The sequence below is a fragment of the Rhincodon typus genome, unplaced genomic scaffold (genome assembly GCF_021869965.1).
Source record: "Rhincodon typus isolate 14 unplaced genomic scaffold, sRhiTyp1.1 hic_rhity00005989, whole genome shotgun sequence".
NCBI lineage: Eukaryota > Metazoa > Chordata > Chondrichthyes > Orectolobiformes > Rhincodontidae > Rhincodon > Rhincodon typus.
In genome coordinates, this window is record NW_025971627.1 from 1 (window position 1) to 5,812 (window position 5,812).

A 5,812-nucleotide genomic window follows, 5' to 3' on the forward strand; every position below is an offset into this window, starting at 1 on the left:
ACGTCTTTTAAACATTGTAAATTCTACCTATATCCACCATTTCCTCTGGAAGTTTATTCCACGCGTGAACCACACTCTTGGGGGAGGGAAATGGTTGCCCCTCATGCCTTTTCTCAATCTTTCACCTCTTACCTTAAAAAATATGATCCTGGTCTTGAAATCCCCCACCCTAGGGAAAAGACACTTGCTATTCACCTTATCTGTACTCCTCAAGGACAGGACCTAAACAGTTCATGGTAGGGCCCTGGGGAGTGTTGTATCTTGGTACCTTTGTACCTGACATGGTGCCATAAGTGGCAACTTGTAAACTTTTCACTGTATTCATGTGATTACACGCGACAATGAAACTAATCTAGTTGATTAAAAATATGCTGCCCCCTGCCCCGGTCTTGAAATCCCCACCCCAGAGAAAGGATACTGCCCATCAACTTTTTGTTACCCCTCAGGATTTCAGAAACCACTTTCAGGTCAACCTCAATGTGCTACACCCCTGTGAAAGGAGTCCCAGTCCCCCATTATGACTCAATCCCTCCGTTCTCAGCAACGTCCTGGTAAATCTCATGTGAACTCTCTCCAGCTTAATAATATCCTTGCTATAACAGGTAGACCAGAACTGGACACAGTACTTCAGAAGAGGCCTCACCAACGTCCTGTACAACCTCTGCATGATGTCCCAACTTCTGTACACAACGGTCTGAGCAATGAAGGTAAGCTTACTAAACACCTTCTCAACCACCCTGTCTATATGTGATGCAAATTTAGAAGAATTAGGTAACTGAAACCTGAAGTATCTCTGTTCTACAATACCCAAGGCCCTATTTTAATTTGTAAGTGGATTTCCTCTGGGTGTTCCGGTTTCCTCCCACTGTCCAAAGATTTGCAGAGTGGGGGGATTGGTCATGCTAAATTGTGCATAATGTTCAGGGATGTGTAGATTAGGTGGATTATAGGGGGTATGGTTCTGGGTGGGATGCTCTGAGGGTCGGTGTGGACTTGTTGGGCTGTAGGGCCTGTTTCCGCACTGTAGGGATTCTATGATTTTATGATTTTCTATGAAGTCCTGCCTCCCTTTGTTTTACCACTATACAGTACCGCGCATTTATTCAAATTAAACTCCATCTGCCAGTCCTGAGCACATCCTGAGACTTTAAGCAACTTTTTTATCCAATTGGCAAGCTCATCCTGGATCCCATGTAAGCTAGCTTGACTAATTAGTCCACCACTTGGAATCTTGTCAAAGACTTTACTATAGTCCAGGTAAACAACGTTGACTGCTCTGCCCTCATCAGTCATCTTGGTTACTTCATCAAAAATCTCAATCAAATTTGTGAGACACGATTTCTCTCGCAGACAACCATGCTGATTATCCATAATCATTCCTTGCCTCTCCAAATGCTACCTTTCAAGATCACCTCCAACAAGTTATCCACCATCAAAGTCAGACTCTCAGAACAGGAGTTCCCAGGCTTCTTACATTCTTCAAATGAAGGCACAACATGAGCCACTCTGCAATCATCTGGCACCTCACCTGTAATTATAGATATTAGAATATTTCTGCAAGCAACCCCACATTTTCTCTTTTAATTTTCCACATGATGGGATGCACTAGAGCAGGTCGTGAGATGTAGTGTCATAAGAGTAATACAGTGTGGAAACAGGCCCTTTGGCCCAAACTGGTCCATGCTGACCATGGTGCCCACTCAGGTAGTTCCAATTGCTGGATTTGGTCCATGTCCCTCTAAACCCTTGCCATCCATATACCTACCCAATTATTTTTAAAATGTTGCTATTGAACCTGCCTCAACCACTTTCTCTGGCATCCCATTCCATATATGCACCACTTTCTGCATGAAGAAGTTGCCCCTCAGGTCCTTCTTAAATCTTTCCCCTCTCACCTTAAACCTATGACCTCAAGTTTTTAATTCCCCATCCCTGGTAAAAAGATTACATGCATTCATCCTATCTATGCCCCTCATGATTTTATACACCTCAATAAAATCACCCCCTCATTCTCCTAAGTTCTAAGGAATAAAGTCCTATCCTGACTAACCTGTCCCTACAACTCAGGCCTGGCAACATCCTAGTAAATCTTCTTTGCACAGTTTCCAGTTTAACTATGTCTTTCCTAAAACAGGTTGACCAAAACTGTGCACAATATTCCAGTGCGGCCTCACCAATGACTTATACAGCTGTAACATAACATCCCAGCTTCTATACTCAGTGCTTCAAACCATGAAGGCTAACATGTTAAATGCCTTCTTCACCACCTTTGTCTACCTGTGACACTACTTTCCACGAACTATGTACTGGTACTCCTGGGTCCCTAACTTTCACAACAGTCCTCAGGACCTTACCATTTACTGTATAATTCCTATCTTAACTCTATTGAATTGCATTTGCCAATCCTCAGCCCACTTCTCCATCTGATCAAGATCTCTCTGTAAATTTTAATAGCCTTCCTCGCTATCAACACTACCTTCTAATTTTATATCACCCACAAACTTAGTGATCATGCCTTGTATATTCACATCCAGATCATTTACGTAAATAACAAATAACAAAGGTCCCAGCACTGACCCCTCTGGCACACCACTAGTCACAGGCCTCCAGTCTGAGAAACAGCCTTCAACCATCACCCTCTGCTTCCTGAGCCAATTTTGAATCAAATTCGCTAGCTATCCCTGGATCCCATGACTAGCCTGCCGTGCGGGACCTTGTCAAAGGTGTACTAAAGTCCACATAGACAACACCCACTGCCCTACCCTCCTCTATGCTCTTGGTTACCTCTTAGAAAAACTGTTAAAAAAAATTGTCAGACATGACTTGCCGCACACAAATCCGTACTGACTATCCCTAATCAGACCTTGGCTATCCAAATGTTGGTTGATCCTGTCCCTCAGTATCCTGTCCAATAACTTGCCTACCACTGCTGTCAGGCTCACTGGCCTGTAGTTCCCTGGCTTGTCTTTGCTACCTTTCTTTAAACAATGGAACAAAGTTAGCCACCCTTCAGTCTTCCAGAACTTCACCAGTGGCTAAAGATGAAGCGAAAATCTCTGCAAGGACCTCTGCAATTTCCTCCCTAGCCTCCCGCAATGTCCGAGGATGGATTTGATCAGGCCCAGGGGATTTATCCACCTTAGTGCACCTTAAGGCAGTCCAAAACATCTGCACTTGTTTCCCTTATTTCCTCAGCATCCATGAATCTCTCCTCAGTAAACATTGAGGAGAAATAATCATTAAAAATCCCACCAGTCTTCTGTGGCTCCTGTGAACTTGTTTTCAAAATACAACATTTCTTTCCCTGAGATCTTTAGCCTCCATTTCTTTCTCCACAGTCATAAATGACACAAAATATTCCTTTGATGTCTCCCTCATCTCCTGAGGTTCAATACAAACATGACCTCTTTCATCTTTACAGGGCTATCCTTGGTGAACAAGCAGATGGGTGTTGGGCAATGAGAAAGGAATAATTGATAATCAAGTTGAGTGTGGGCCCTTAAGGAAAAGTGACCACAATAGATTGAATTCTTCATAAAGATGGAGAGTGATATTGTTGTTTCCGACTCTCGGGTCCTGTAATTAAATGAAAGAAGTTATAATGGCATGATGCTTGTGATAAATTGTGGATCGGTATTTCAATGGATGATGGGAGATGGATAATGGCAAACATTTAAAGAGGAAGTGGACAAGCTATGAAAGTTATTCATCTCAGTCTGGCATAAGAACAAAATGGGAAACATGGTCAAACCATGGCAGAGAAAGGGAAATGAATGGGTATTAAATTTAAGGAAACAGGATTCAAATTAGGTAAACAAAATAACAGACCTGAGGATTGGGAGAAGTTTAGATTTCAGCAAAGGGAGACAAAGGGATTTAATAAGAGGGAGAAAATAGAATATGAGAGTGCTCTTGCCGGGACCATACAAACCAATAGCATTTTTCTTTATTCATTCACAGGATGTGGGCATCGCTGGCTAAGCCAGAATTTATTGCCCACCCCTGATTGTCCAGAGGGCTGTCAAGAGTTAACTGCATTGCTGTGGGACTGGAGTCACTTATAGGCCAGACCGAGTAAAGATGACAGTTTCTTCCCCTGAAGGATATTCGTGAGCCAGATGGGTTTTTCCTGACAATCAAAAACAGTTTCCTGATCATCATTAAACTCTTAAGTGAACATTGATAGCAAAAGATTCGTCAAGAAGAAATATTGGTCTCCTTACAATCAGAAACATGGAAATTATAATGGGGGACAAAATGATGGCAGACCAATTATGTATGTCTTAGATTTTCAAAAAGGAGGCCACAAATAATGACCCAAAATTAAGGGGTTCCCAGGATCTAACAGGGAGGTAGAGTTGAAAGAAATTACTATTAGTAGGAAAATGATATTGGGAAAGCTCATGGGACAACCGGCAGATAAATCCCCAGAGATTGATAACCTTTGTCTCAGAGTAACTTAGGAAGTGGCCCTAGAAATGGCAGATGCACTTGTGGTTATCCTCAAATTCTATTGATTCTCTGAGTTCCTATGGATTGGAGGGTACTTAATGTTGCCCAAGTATTTAAGAAGGGAATCAGAGCGAAAATAGGGCATTTTCAAAGCATTGGTGGGAAAAAGTGTTCGGGTCCACTGTAAAAGTTGGGATAACAGAATACTTGGAAGATAGTGACAAGATCAGACAGAGTCAGCAGAACTTTTGTCTGTGAGGTCTCTGAGACTCTCTGTTGGGCATGAATTCCATCCACGCCACTCTCCATCCTGACTTAGAAAAGTATCGCTATTCCTTGAGAGTTACTGGGCCAAAATCCTGAATTCCCTCCCTAACAGCATTGTGGGTCCACCTCACGGACCGTAGTGGTTCACAAAGGCAGATCACTACTATCTTCTCAATGGCAACTCGGCTCAGCAAAGCCCACAGAAATTTAAGAAAAGCATTATCGAGGCCAACTGGGGATGTGGAATTGAAGCCTAAATAGATCAGCTTTGACCTTTTTGAGGCTCACTGGGCAGAATTAACTACTCTGACTCCTATTTTCTATGTTCTCTACTCTTTCTATCAAAATGCATCTCAGCAGGAATGGTGCATTCCCTGGAACTCAGAAGGATGAGGGCTGATTTGATTAAAATTTTCCAGATGTTAATTGAAGCTGGTTGGGGTGATAGAAAGTAACTGATCCACGTGTGGGTGAAGTGAGAGCTCAAACACCCTCCTTGCCTGCAGTAATCAGACAAGACTTGAGTTTCTTTATCCTCCAGTTTATTCGAACATACGAATGAGGAACAAGAGTAGGCCACGTAGCCCTTCGAGCCTACTCTGCGACTTAATAAGGTCACAGCCGATATGATTTCAAACTCTGTTCCATGTGCCTGCATATCCCTGAACATTTCATCATCTTGGTCATCAGAATCTGTCTGCCTCTGCATTAAAATGAATTTAAAGATTCTACATCCACTGCCTTTTGATGAAGGGAATTACAAAGATTCTCAGCCCTCTGAGAGAAAGTAAATGTTCTTCACCATTTCAAATGGACTCACCCCCAGCTTTAAACAATGACCCTCAGTTTGAGATTCTTCCACAAGGGGGATCATGTTTTCAACATTGACCTGTTCAGGTCCCCTCAGGATCTTTTAGGTTTAAATTTAGTCTCCTCTTTCTTTTCTAAACTTGAAAGGACACAGGCCTAACCTGTCTAGCCTTTCCTCATAAGGCAATCCACTCGTTCAAGGTATTCGTCCATTAAATCTTCTTTGAAATGCTTCCAACATATTAACAACTTTCTATAAGTACAGTGACCAGTACTGAACACT

The 5,812-nt window shown here is 42.4% G+C and overlaps 1 long non-coding RNA gene across 1 annotated transcript in view; it reads left to right on the top strand.

Moving 5' to 3' along the window:
- Positions 1-602: 602 nt before the first annotated feature.
- LOC125482109 overlaps positions 603-5,812 on the top strand; it is an 8,934-nt gene continuing 3,724 nt past the window's right edge. The window contains exon 1 of the long non-coding RNA XR_007261551.1: positions 603-707. This is a non-coding gene — a long non-coding RNA (uncharacterized LOC125482109). The remainder of the gene's footprint in view (positions 708-5,812) is intronic.